Source organism: Rattus rattus, chromosome 8, assembly GCF_011064425.1.
Source record: "Rattus rattus isolate New Zealand chromosome 8, Rrattus_CSIRO_v1, whole genome shotgun sequence".
NCBI lineage: Eukaryota > Metazoa > Chordata > Mammalia > Rodentia > Muridae > Rattus > Rattus rattus.
In genome coordinates, this window is record NC_046161.1 from 58,913,652 (window position 1) to 58,928,083 (window position 14,432).

At 48.8% G+C, this 14,432-nt stretch overlaps 1 protein-coding gene across 1 annotated transcript in view; it reads left to right on the forward strand.

Moving 5' to 3' along the window:
* Nucleotides 1–14,432, forward strand: part of Megf11 (multiple EGF like domains 11) — a 321,029-nt gene that overhangs the window by 218,834 nt on the left and 87,763 nt on the right. The window lies entirely within an intron of this gene.

A 14,432-nucleotide genomic window follows, 5' to 3' on the forward strand; every position in this document is an offset into this window, starting at 1 on the left:
AGTCATAAAAATGTCTGGGACTTACCATGTGGTCGCAGCAGAGCAGAGAGTGCTTTCGGTATTGCAATATGATATTTTCTACAAATATCAGCCGTGTTTATAGCTATCCTAGGACACACATGGCTCATAAGCTGCAGTTTAGACATGCCTGCTGGAACATCAGTCAGGGATTTTAGGGTCACCCAGACTGAACCTCTCACTTGGTAGGGCCAGGCCTTATAGCAACAGCTTGCCTTAGTGTGGTGGTTTGAACGAAATGCCCCCCGCATAGGCTCATAGATTTAAGTGTTTGGTCCTGTTGGTATGACCTTGTTGGAGGAGATGTCACTGTCACTGACTTTGAGGTTTCAAAGGCTTGAGCTGTTCTTGCCATTCCCAGTGTGGTCTCTCTACCTCCTGCTGCTGGATCAAGATGTGAGCTCTCAGCTCTTCCTGGCGCCGAGCCTTTATTCCACCTTTATGGACTCTCACTACGGCCTGAGTCTTCCTTTATGTCATGGTCATAGTGTTTTGTCACAGCAACAGAAAAGTAACTACTACACTTAGCTTCCCTGTACCTCATAGAACAGCCATTAGAGCCCAGGCCAGCCATGGCTGCTGGCCCCATACAGCCCAGCCCTGCCTACAGAAAACCCTAAGTTTAGCCAACCATGACCCAGAGCCAGCATGATGCTCTTCCATTGCCCGGCTCCTCTTCATATCTAACTCTGACTTGTCCCTGAGCCCAGACCTTATCAGAGCCCTCTGCCACCTTGCCAGGCCAGGCCTAGCTTCCTCATTTGCCTCACACTCTTAATCCCTCCAGGGCCAAAGCACTCTCACCCAGTCTGTCCTTCCCAGGGCCAGCCATTCCCCCATACTCCCACTCTCACTGCAAGCCATCTTCTAGCCCTAGAGAGACATTTTTCTCTCTTGCCAGAAGCTACTTTAAAATGTGCAAACTCTTGCAAAAAACCAGAAACAGCTAAGAGAGAGCAGAAAGCAGTATCTCTCTGCTTCTTCTTCCCCCGGCTGTCCGGCCTGTGCGTAGTCACCTGGGCCTTATCCACACTTTGCCAGGGTATTGGGATGAGTAGAGGGCACCACCACTCTCAGAATCGCTTGTAGAAGCCTTCTGGCCTGGAGCCCCAGAATGGATGGTTGCCAGGCCTCTTTCTCTTCTAGGGATGCAGGCGCTGTCCTTCCCACAGACTCTGGGGATGGAACGGCACTTGTGGACCATCCTGACAGTACTCTTCTACTTCAGACTTGGTCCTAAATGAATGGTTCCTATTCCCCAGAATCTTGTAGATTCAGGACTGCAGTTCCTATATGTCTAAAGCAGAATGGAGACTCATAAAAGATGGTAGATTTGGGTCTGAGATTCTCTTTCCTCACTCTCACCTCATAGACAGGGAAAGCGAGCCTCAGAGAAGCATGTGACCTTCCCAAGGCCTTCTACACCCAAGCACACCTTCTCAGTATGTTCTGTGGCTGGTCGATGGGGATGCAGGGCAGCTGCTGAAGTAGACATGGGAAATCCCAAGGGTTGTCTCTATGAGGCCATATACAAGTTCCCTGAGAGACAACGGTCATTTCTCAGGTGTTCTCATGTCCACCTGGCTGAGGAACCAACTCAACTGCCTCCAGAATGAGTTTTTGGTTCTTTTCCAGTCATGGGGATTGAACCTAGGGCCTCTAGTCCTAGCCCAGTGATTTCTGAGATGCCTCAACCCAACATGAATTCCCTTCATTTCTTCTGGCCCAATGGTCCAGACGTTTCCATGAGGACAGAGGCCTTCATTAACAAGTGGGCAGATGCGCTTCCCTGGCACCAAGCAGGACTTTAGCAAGTAGCTGAAGTTTGACCTGAGATCTAGGCAGAAGGGGATTGCAGTGGGTATCAGATCCAGTCTGGCATACTGGGGTACAGATGATGGTTATGTAGGTGTCTGCTTGACTCGATTTCCCTTTGATGTTTTTGTTTGTTTCCTTACTTGCTTCTTTTGAAATAAGGGCTCACATAGCTCAGGCTGGCCTCAAACACATTGTGTAGCTAGGTGAGGTCGAGCTTTATCTTCTTATCTTCCTGTCTTTGCTTCCCATGTGCTATGATTACAGGGGTATTCCACCATGTCCAATGTTATGGACGCATAGCATGGATCCCTGAGATTGATATGTGTTAGGCAAGCATTCTAACACACAAGCTGTATTCCCAGCCCCTATTTTCATTAGTGTTGGCTTCGTTCTCAAGCATTCTCCTCCTGAATGAAGTGCCAGCCTTCTGCCCTGCTGTCCAGCCTGGCAGCTCTTGTGGCATGAGAGCAGCCTCTTACCCAATCATTGTTTGAGGGAAAGACTGTTCTGAGTAGCCAGGCCTGCCTCACGTACCATCATGGCAACATCAGCTTCAGGAATCCCACCTCCAGTGACCTGAGCCTGGGGACGGGGTGGTACCCTTGGGTTGACAGAAGAACTGATGGCTTATGTTCCCCTCTCCAGTGTAGTCTAGGGACAAGGCCTGGTTTGAAATAGGGTGGGGCTATCTATATAGGATAAGAAAAAAAAAAAAAGGATAGTGGAAGAAATGGATAGTAAGGTTGGCTCCAGAGCAGGTAAGTATTCTGATGGGTTAGAGCTTCCATCCTCAAGATGGGAGCTAACATCCCTATAGTTTCTATACCCGTTAAGTCAGAGTGCCCTCAGCCCCAGGCTGGTGAGACGGCCCAGCGGGTAAAGGCACTTGCTTCCAAACCTGATGACCCGAGTTCAATCCCAACACAGTGGAAAAAGAGAAAGGACACATATAACTTGAACTCTGACCTTTACATGTATGCCTTGGCACCCACATGCCCCCTATGCTCACAAAATCAATAAGTGGGGGGTGGGCATTTAAAATCCTAAGCTAGGGAAAATACGCTGTCGGGATTTGAATTCTGTCCTCCATCCTAAGCTTTCTGAGTTGTGTCATTCTGAAACAGTGCCAGGACCCCCGAGGAGCTGTCTGTGACTGCTAAAAGGCCAGAGAGGCCCGCCAGACTCTGCTACTTCTCAGGGCTGCCTGGGTTGCCCTGGAACAAGGGTCTGTACAGCCCCAAGGGAAAGGAAGGCAAAATGGCTGGAGTCCAGCGCTGGCCACAGGAGGGGGCAGTGTCTGGCCAATGAAATATTCATGATGGTTATTGAATCAAGCTTTATTGGAATAAAAACACGCTTGCTGAATACATTTATTTCCTCTGGTTCCTTTCAACCCCTTTTCCTCCCTGAGTGATTTGATTTGGGACTAAAGAAAAAAATTTTTTTTCCCTGAGCAAATTGGACTTAGGTCAGCAAAAGAAAGATGTTGTGTCAGGATTGGAGCAAGGCAAGAGCCCTCTGGGGGCTGTGGGAGGCCCCAGGGCTGCTGGGAAGGGAGCAGGAAGGACCAGAGTCCTCCACAGGCCATGTTTCAGTGCACACTAAAGCACCTGCACAGAGAGGACAAGTCCAACACGGACCCAGGCAATGCTCTCACTGTTAGGCCAAGTGTGTAGTTCCTTTGTAGAGGCCCCAATCTTGGGAAAATGGCAGAAACTAAATATCTATCTGTCATGTGTGTGTGTGTGTGTGTGTGTGTGTGTGTGTGTGTGTGTGTATTTGTACTTATGAATATATGAGTAACTAAATGTGAATGTGTGAGTCAGAAGAGAACTTTAGGTGCTGTTCACTTGCCTTTTGTTTGTTTATTTTAAACTATCTATCCTCTATTTATCTATCTGTCTGTCTGTCTATCTGTCTCTGTCTATTTTATGGTGGGAATACATGTGGAGGTCAGAAAATAAGCTTACTGAAATAGGCTTACTCCTTCCACCGTGTTGATCCCAGGGATCAAACCTACACTGGTCAGGTTTGGTGGCAGTGTCTTTACCATTGAGCCACTTGCCAGCTCTTGCCTTTTTTGGGGGTGGAGGGGAGTCTCTCAGTGGCCTTGAACTTGCCAAGTAGATTAGGCTCACTGACCGGCAAGCTCCAGGATCACCTTCCTGTCTCCTCCACCCCAGCACTGGGATTCCAAGCGCCTGTCACCCAACTTTCTATACAGGGCCTGAGTTGAATTTGGGTCCTCATGCTTGAAAGACATGCTCACTCCCTGCCATTTCACTATTTTCCTTCCTCCATTCGACTCTCCGGATCATGTGTTCCATCCCCACAGACCTCCATCTCTTGCCATCATCCACGGTCCCAGCCTCCCCCCTCCAGGGGTCTCTTTTGGTTCTGGTATCTCTTGAGCTCTATGTGACATCCTTTCTGTAAGAGTTTTTTGTCCTCCTTAACTGTACATTCAGCACACCTACCACAAGAACACACACTCTCACACGCATGCACGTGCATTACACACACACACACACACACACACACACACGCAAAAGTCAGTCAACATCCTTCACAGTCTTAATATACATGTGTGCACTCTGATTTCTTCCGCAGGTGTGGAAACCCTGTGCTCATTTCCCACTGTCTCACTGCTGGCTGACTCAGCACAAGCCAGAGGCTTCTGTCTTCATTCTCTGTACTTAGCGAGCACATGGTGCTGTACCCTCTCTACCAGAACCATAGGGTAACTCCAAGGCCAACCCAGACTAGCCCGCTTATGGCCCCCCTTCTAGTTCCACGGGAGGAGACAGGTGAGAAGCAGGAGGAGGACCCCAGACACTGGGCCAGTGCCAGCTAGTACTGTCACCATGTTTGGTCATGTCATGAGAGGTACCCTGAGCTGTGCTGGGAACATATCATGACTATGAGCCTAGGTAAATCAGGAACCTGAGGGAGACAGGCATGTAACCTTACTGTGACTCTGTCAGGCCTGTCCTAGTCCCTGGGTCCCTGAAACCCATAGGTTCCTCAGGTCCTATAGCCTAGTAGGCTAGGTGCTGTACTGGAGTGCAGCTCCTCAGAGTTACTTCTACTGGTCCACCCATCATGCTTGCCAACCCCCAAGTATCCCCCACACCCATACCTGTACCCACTTGACTCTTCTGGCTTCAGCCCCATCACCTCCTTGCCTGGGGAAACCTAAGAGTGAGATTCAACCTGACAAGCAGGCCACTTCTTCCCCAAGTCCTCCTTCTGGGGATGTGTCTGACCACCTCTGCCTCAGGATCCAAGTCTCCCCATGCTCTGTCAGCTCCCTGGCCTCCTGTGCCCCCCACCAGCCCTGAAGTGCGGGAATCCAATGAGCCACTTTTATTCCAGGTAAAGGTGTCAGCGAATGCCTCTGGCCTCAGCTCCCTGAACCTCCCTGCCACATGGAACTGTGGGTATGAAAGAGAGGCGTGTGACCCTCAGGCAGCAGGGAGCCTGCCGGAACCTCCCATGGAGATGAGAAGGCACCCTGGTTGGGGGAGGGGGCGGGGAGACAATAAAAAAATTGGATAACCCTTGGCGCTGACAGTAAAAATCTATCTAAGGACAAGCAAGGTGGCTCAACAGGTCAGTGTGCTCACTAGTTCAATTCCTGGAATCCATGCGGTAGAAGGAGGGAAGGCACACAAGTTGACCTCTGATTTCCATACATGCACATGTATGCATGCACACATACACTGTGCACACACACAGACACATCCTAAGTGTCTGTTTCCCTTCTGGAAAATGGCCACAGTGCTACAGAATAGGGACTGTCTTGGCCCATGAAGGAGGCTCCGTGAATGCCAAACACTCTTGTCACCGGCATCCCTCAAATCCCAAGGACCCATGGGCATTCACAGTGCCCCTCAGTCTGCCTGTGCCTGCCTGGCAGGCATGCCGGTCTGCCTGCATCCACAACTATTGCAGTGCTCACTGCCCAGCTGCTCGAGCCCCAGCCCTCCCCTGCTGCTCATGATAATTGACCTCCCTCCCTCCATTGGCTCTGCAGCTTTTCTTGGCTTAACTCAGAAATGAAAGGAAAATAAATAAATAACCCCTGTCCAGCATCCCTGTAATTAGGAGGTTTGGCTCCGTCCTGAATCAGATGACCACCGTGAGCTGGAGGAAGCTGCAGTCTCCAGTGTCTGGGTATGGGATGGGGGGCGGAGGTGGGGGTTGGTCTCTGCTTGAGCTCAGGCCACCTTTGGGACAACTTCCTGTCTCCATTGGCAACCTTTCCCTACACACAGGGAGCGGATAATTAAACCAGCGTAATGAAGACTCATTCACTGCTAATTCCTGTAGTGTGGAAAGGAATTTACATTCCTGCGCAAAGAGAGAAAGGAATTAAAACGATGAAAATAAATAAAGTCTTAAATACTGGACTAGGTGCTAGACGCCGTTCAAAGCCCTGTAAATAATAACTCATTTAAACTTGCCGTTTTGAAGGTGACGTTTAGCTGTCAGCTTGGATTTGTAGCTGGAAGCTTTGTAAAAGAAGGCAGTTTGGATCAGACACAATTGTCAATGTTGCAGGTTGTCAAGGGCGTTGCTAAGAGAAGTCACTGTGTTTAAATCCTGTTTAACTCCTTGCTGCCGGGAATGTGGGAAACTGGATGGATGGAAAGATTTTTTTATTTTTTTAAGAATAAAATGAGAATTGTTCTGCTTCCTTGAAAAGTTCAGAGCTGTCATGGTGCTCTCAGATTAAAAAAAAACAAAAAAAAACCCAAAAACAAAAAACAAAAACAAAAAAACCTTTGAGATGTAAATGAGGCGTCTTCTGCCCCTAGCGGCAGCATACCCACATTGCAGAGGAAACACTCAAAGGTTGATTTATTCTGCCAATTTGTACCAATGGGATAGCCACAAAAAACTGAGCTAATTGATTATTAAAAGAAGGAAGAACATTCAGGTCAGAGCACGGGAGCAAGAATAATGTTATTGACAGGGATTGTCTGTACACTTGTGGTTGTGAAAGCTAAGAGAAAGGGTGTTGTTAATTGGTAGAAGGACTTTTTTATAAATAAGGAGAAAGTCTCTGCCCTATTCTATTCCAAGATTTGCTGCCAGGAAATACAGGGCAAGGTCCGGGGAGATGGGGCCTCAGTAGGAGAACTTGCTGCTCTTACAGAGGACCAGAGTGTGGTTCTCAGCGCTCATTTCATGTGAGTCACAACAATCTACAACTCCAGTTCAAAAGGAGTTGATGCCCTCTTTTGACCTTCTCGGGTACCTTCACACATGTGCACGTGCACATACATGTGCACACATAAAAATGCATCTTTTTATTAAATGTAGAGGAAAATCCCTATCTCCTGCCAGCTGCCCCAAATGGGCAGGTTCTAAGGAGTCTTCCAGCCCTTTCCCTCTAACTTGCAGCAGCATGGGGAAAATATAATCTGTTGGTGGTAGACCTTCAGGGTAGCAGAAAGGCAGACCTTCCCAGCATCCTCTTGGGCTGCAGCCGTGTGGTGAACACAATCTGAGTGCCTGCTACAGACTTGTGACTGAGATTTATTACCCATGTGCTAAGCAGCCTCTGCTCCCCATATTGACCTGGGGTTCTCAAGTATGAGTTCTCTTTCAGTTTCTAAGACAGAAGGTTCCCCCATTTCCCACAGATGAAGAACTGATACTGACCTTAGGGTATCATTTGTTTGTTGGTTGGATAAGGGTCTCATGTAGCTTAGGCTAGTCTTGAACTTGACATGTAGTTGAGGATGACCTTGAACGTCTGTTCCTCCTGCCTCTGTCTACTGACTGCTTAGATTCCCAGGATTCACTGGTACATCAGATTCATGCAACCCAGGGGGTGGAACCCAGGGTTTCATGTATCCTAGGCGAGAACTCTACCCATTGGGCCATAGCCCCAACCCTAGTATTAACGTTGTGTGCCCCTCTTCTCCATTGTCTTATGGCTTCCTTGATCCAGAGACTAATTCTCAGCATTACTTCTCCATTTTCTGTCCAGAAATTAATGAGTTACTCAGAATGAATGACTGAAGTAATGATTCAGTCATACAAGAAGGATTTTGTGACTTCTCCAGATGAAGCAGCAGGATGTGGCAGAGTCTGAATTTGGGTCTTGATGGCTCCCGTTTCATGACTGCCCCCTTTCCTCAGTTGGTAAAAAAGGTTTGAATGACTGATATGGCCATCAGTAGTAACAAATCTGAAAGGATTCTGGCTAGTGTGTGGATAAGAGGACCATGGGTATAAACTCCTCTACATGCTCCTGGGTCCTCAGGATTCATGTGTGTGGTGTTCTAAAGCTGTCTGAATGTGTAGTCTCTTCCTACCTCTATGTTTTCTGTTCCTTCAACTTGACATTATCTGTGGTTACAACATTTATGCCATAGAAACCAAGCTGTGCTACAAAACAAGGATTTTTTCCCCCCAGAAAGCTGGTTGTTGAACATAGACTATACCCTCGATGACTAGGTTCCAGTTGGTGACAGGGGTGTCAGACTTGATTGCCCCTCCCACCCACTCACTGCAGACTGATTCGGGTACTTTCAAGCTGACAGGAAGCCATTGATGCCACAGGAGAATGGGAATAAGCCCAGGAAGACCCTGACCTATGAGAGAGATAGCATTGTTCCCCCAGAGTTTGAACAATGTCCTCCAAAATGCATGTTCACCTGGAGCCTGTGTGGCCTGATTCAGAGACTGTCTTTGCAGATGTAATCAGGTTAAAACGAGATCAAACCGGATTAACATGGAGCCTAATTCAGTCACCCATACACAAACATACACACACACACACACACACACACACACACACACACACACACACACACACACACTGCTGTGCACAGGTCCAGGAATACTCAGCCAGTGAAGGGCCCAACCAGCGTCTCCCAACCTGAGCCCTTTTGTCCCTGCATCTGCCTAAAGCACTCATTCACGCTCTGGACTGTGGCAGGTGCAAGGTCTCTTCTATTTATTGACTGTGCCTCTTCACGGCCTCACAGTGGCACTCTATGCATCCACGGTCTCCACAGTTGTCAGCCCCTCCCTCCCAAGTTCTCTCTTCTTTCCCTTCTGTCAAGGAAACCAATTGGCTTTGAAGTAGGCAGCCCAAGCCTCTTCTCCCTTTCACTGTCCTTGGGTGAGTTCTGAAAGTTGGGTTAGATACAAGGTGCCAGCACAGAGAAAGCTCGTGGGCAGTGGGGCTCTGAGTCCTGGGGACTTGGGCGTACAAGAGCTTAGCATTCTCCGCGTTGCTATCGAGTAGGTGTGGTGTCAGAGGTGAAGGTGTTGCAGAAGACTCAAGGCCTCTGGAGAAGAACAGGGAGGCAAACAGAGTTCGGGTGACAGGGAGGCCGGGTTCAGGCGGAGCTTTCTCCCCAAGGCCATACACAGCTCTGTTGTGTGTCTCTACTTGGTGATCAACCCCATGGTAGGGAACGGGTACAGAAGGAGACTTAATCCCCCCCTCTAGTTTCCATCTGCTCAGCTCCCTATGAGTGAGAAAGGCACAGAGGTCAGATTTGAGATCTAGCTCCAGTTAAGCTGTAACCCTGTGGGCTATCTCAGGGAAGACCCTGCTGATCCCCAACCCCTGTTCCTTCAAGAATGAAGGGTCTGAAGAGGAAGCTTTTACTACTGAACGGGCAGCAAGATGGGAGTGAATCGCTCCCTGGGGACAGAGCCACAGAATTCCGAATGCATCTTAAACAAAGTCCCTTGTGCTTTCTGCAGAGACCCTGTACCAGGGCTGAGCTGTGGCCAGTCACCTTCCTGGTTCGTTGGGGACATTAAATAAGGCCTATGATACCCTCCTCAGGGCTCCCAGGGGCAGCATTATATCTGGTGGGCTTAGTGACTGTGGCTGCTGAGTCGAAGGGTGGAAGGGCAGAGAGGTAGAGAGGTAGAGAGGTAGGGCGGTAGGGGGGGGGGGGGGTGGGGGGTGGGGGGGTGGAGGGTGGAGGGCAGGTACTTATGGACCCAGTTTAGGACTCACAGCAGCAGCAAGATGACAGCTGCATCTGCCCTCCGTGTGTTTTCTTATTTGTTCCCAGCAGGAAATCGATGGTGTCAGAAACCGTGGGATAACTCTACAGCCCCAATCGATAGACCCTGATTAATTCAGCCATGGCCGTTGGGTAAATTTGCTGCATCATAATTAGAATTATTAATTAAAAATAGGAAATCAATTGACACAAATTAGGCAGAGGAGGAGTCAGCTGGGCTGCTTTGACATTGCTGGGGTAGATGCTTGAGATGGCTCTAACTGGGGGAGGGGGTCAGGCACTCATGTGACCCCTGGGCTCCCCTCATATTGAGAGCCCAGCCTCCAGGGCCTGCTGCTCACAGGGAAGAGGAGAGCACTGGGGTTCCTTGGAGAATCTCATGAGCAACTGTTTTTGTTTGTTTGTCTGACAGGGTCTCATATAGCCCAGGCTGGCTTCAAACTTACCATGTAGAGTGGCTAGCCTTGAACTTCTTATCCTACTGTCTCTACACCGCAAGTGCTGGGATGGCAAGTGTGCTCCGTTATACCTGGCATTGAACCCAGGGCTTTGTGCACACCAGACAGGCACTCCATCAGCTGACCCCACTCCCAGCTTTCTTATGTCTTTTTAAACTGGAAAAAAAAACAAAAACAAAACAGAATTTTAAAAGGGAAGTCTCTTCATCACTGCTTACTACCTTTCAGTCTCTATTCAAGCATGCATCTTTTAACATCATAATACACATCCATGCTATGCCATATTCTGGTCTTTATTTTTCTTAACAGCATGATATGACATTGTTTAACTTGACCCATAGGTATCCTTTCAAGTAGAGCATACTACTCTCTGGATATACCATAGCCTGCCTATTCATCGCCCAATTTGGGAATATTTGGGTTCATTAATAGTGGTGGTGGTAAATTTACTGGGGTCCCTTCTCCTTATTTGGATTGTGGCTCCTGTGTGTGTTATTTTGTCAAGTCCTCATGGCAACCATGTGGCTCTGATTACGTGGCTGTAGTTGAAGCACTTAAGGGGAGGAGGCAAACTGGATGTTCAAGGTCGTTCTCATCCACATAACAAACTCAAGGTCAGCCTAAGCCACATGAGATGTCTCCAAAGAAACAAGCATCCTCACAGCGTCCTATGGGATCAGTATTTTCATTACCCCCTTAGCATGGGGGAACTGAGGCCCAAAGGAGTCAAGTGTCCTCCCTAAGTGTTCTGCCTACGGTGGAGTTCATGAGAAGCCTGGAGTTTATGGAGCACAGTGTTCCGCCTCTGGCTTCTCTATACTCTCACGAGCAGATTGCCATGACCGATTCTCCCATTTTACTCTCTCTTCTACAAATGTCATTTTTCCACATCAAGAAACTGAGGCCTAGAGCTAGGCAGGGTCCTCTCCCCACAACTTCCTCCTTAGCCCCCTTCCCCCCTCCTCATTGCTTTCTGACATCTTATGGTGATCACGCCTTGGTAGAGCAAACCCCGAGAACATTTGTCCCCAACCTGGTGGCTGAGCTGAAGCTGTTAGAGACAGGGCCCCTCCTGTGCTGCCTGATGATGCTCTACCAGGTGTAAAACAGTCACCACCTCTGCCTCTTTTGCCAGGTCCCCCATGTGCATAGAACCGTGCAGTGCTAGTGAGAGCAAATGACACTCAGGGTCCCCAGCGCTCCGGCTGGGGAATGCCCTGTCATTCCATCCTCTGCTGGATCTGTGACTCCCCTCAGGGCTGAGTCTGTATGTAGCTCAGTGGTGGAGCATTTGTCCAGCACGCATGAGTCCCAGGGTTCAATCCTTGCTGTTGCCAAAAGGAAAGAAACTATTGATTTATGCTTGTCTAATGGCTCCCCAACACAGAAGAGTGGCCTACCTGAGCTACACTACTGAGAGTGACTTTCTCTATCTTCTATACCCCCAAAACCTATGCTTTGCATGAGGGCTGGTCCCCAGCCACTGGCTGCTTGTTGTGATTAGACCCCTGTTTCCCAGTCATTTATAAAAACATCTAGGCATGCAAGCAAAACCAAGAAAATATACCGTGTGCTTACAACCTCAGCACTTGTGCTGTTCAATACGGGCAATTAATTATTCACCTGCTTGACTCTGTGTGAGCAGCAAGCCGCTTCTCCAGGGCTGGGGATACAGCTCAATGAGTAGAGGGTTCCCCTAGCGTAAACCAGGCAAGTGGGCACACACCTGTATCTCAACACACTAGAGATGGAGAAGGCAAGAGACTCAGAAGTTCAAGGTCACCCTTGGCTTCTCTACAAAGTGAGCTGCAGGCCAGTCTGGTGATCAGCCGCATGCCTGTGGAGGATCAACTAGTCCGAAGGACACACATTACTCTGCACTGGTACCAAAACTTATTTTCTAAAGTATCTATAACTTTGGACAAAGTCCTTCAAAGATCCAACTTATCTTCTTTTGTTTAGAAAATTAAATATAAGACAGGTGTGGTGGTACATACCCCAGCACCTTAGAGGCAGAGGCAGCCAGAGCTCCTCGAGTTCAAAGCCAGCCTGATCTGCATGGTGAATTTGTGGGAAACCAGGGCTACAAAAGAGAGATTATCTCAAAAAGAAAAAGAAAAGAAGGAAGGAAAGGAGGGAAGGAAGGAAGGAAGGAAGAAAGAAAGCAAGCAAGCGAGCAAATATGGGCAGTGTTTTTGCATATTCGATTCCGCTTGGCGGCCCCACTTCTAATGCTTGCCCCTCCTCCCATAGAAGCCTCCTTAGCTCTGAGGCCTAAAGCAGAGTCCCCCAGGACTCTGTCTCTTCAGAATAAGGAGAATGTGTCTCCCCAGCCCTGACTGTCAGGGAGTACCATTAAGGGACCAGTCTTCCTTCCATGGGTAGGTAATTTACAACGCTTGTGTGCTGTTTAAAAAAAAAAAGTTTGAAGTGTTCTCTAACCAACTTAATTACCACAAGCCTCCTCCTGAAGATCGTTCCAGCTAGTTGAATATTAATCTGTAATTCCAAGTCCCCAGGCGCAGATTGCAAATCATGCACACTGAGTCATTAAGACCACGAGCACACAGACTCCAGAGAACCAGGAACTTCCTCTTGGAACATGGAATGAAAGTGTCTTGGACTGAAAGTTGTGGGGCTTCTCCACCCGATTCCCCATGCACCTAACAGGTCATATTGGAGCCAGGATTCAGGGGGTGGTGTTTTGTGAGTTTTAGAAAAGGAGGTGCTGTTAGAGGCAGAATGCAGTGATACAGTGAAGGGGCACTGACATGCTGGTTCTGAGACTTGATGAACAGCACCTGAGACCCTCTGACCTTGAATAAGTCCTTGCCCTTTCAGGCAAGAGTATCTTCCTCTATAAAGAAGGTAGCTGAGGGTGGCTCAGCAGGCACAGGTGCTTGTCACTAAACACGATGACCTGAGTTGGATCCCAGGGACTCACTTGGTAGAAAAAGCTGACTTCCCAACAGGCTTTCCTCTGACCGCCCAATGCAAGTGTGCGTGCAGACACACAGATATACGGACACATGTGCGTGCTCACATGCTCGCACGCCCGCGCGCACACACACACATACACACTAATTAGTTAATTAATTAATCAATTAACAGAAGGACTCTGGACCATATTGTCGTGTGTGCGTGTGTGTGTGCATGCACACAGATGTGTAAGCATGTGTGTGTGTGTGCAGGCTTGTGTTTATTGCTTGGGCCCAGCACCAGGCACAGTGCTCTATGAATACAGAATTGGTAATTTCTCCTTGTGCTCAGAGGAAGGGCTGAAGGAAGATCAGCAGGACAGCCTTGGGGATCCCTTCTTCCACCCCCTCCACACTACTTCTACTCTCAGCCACGCATTCAGGGTTCTGGAAAAGGTTTCACGTGGTGAAAGGTTCCCCCGAGTTAAAGGGACACATTAATAGAAAGCCAAAGTCTGTGCTGATGTGTGGGTTCTTGTGATCTCTGTAGCTTTAGAGCTGCTGTCCCGTGTCACCCTGGACTCCTGGCCAGATACTTCACTTCCCCTCCTGTCCTTGAAAGTGGCAGGAAGATGTGCTCCCCAAGGGGACAGAAACACCAGACATGGTGGTGCAGGCTTGAATTCTTAGTACTTGGGAGGTAGAGTGCAGCCACATCTATCAAAGCAAAAGCCGCCTCAAAACTAAAGCCTTGACGATACCATGACTCCCTTTAACTAGGGACTTCCTCAGATCCAGATGTGTGTGCCTGAGGTGGGGTGAAGTGGCACACAAGAAGAGGACAGCCTTGGGGACATCCTGAGGAACATGGTACTTTGAGACAGAATCCTATTAGTCTAATCCTCACCGATTAGACTAGGCTGGCCAGCCAGCGAGCTCCAGGGATCCTACTGTCTCTGCCTCCCCAGGGTAACTCCTTTTTGATTCCTTTATGCTCACCATAGTGCAGGGCCTTGGAAGGATTCGGATTTCCCCCCAAGAGCTATACCAAAGGGCTGGGGATGTGGTGCAGGGGGATGACACTTGGCTAGCATGCACAGGGCCCTGGATGTGATGATCAGCACAGAGGAAAGAGGAAAGGAGGAAGGAAGAGAGAAGGAGGAAGATGGAGGGAGGGAGGGAGGAAGGGAGGAAGGGAGGGAGAGAGAGGAGAA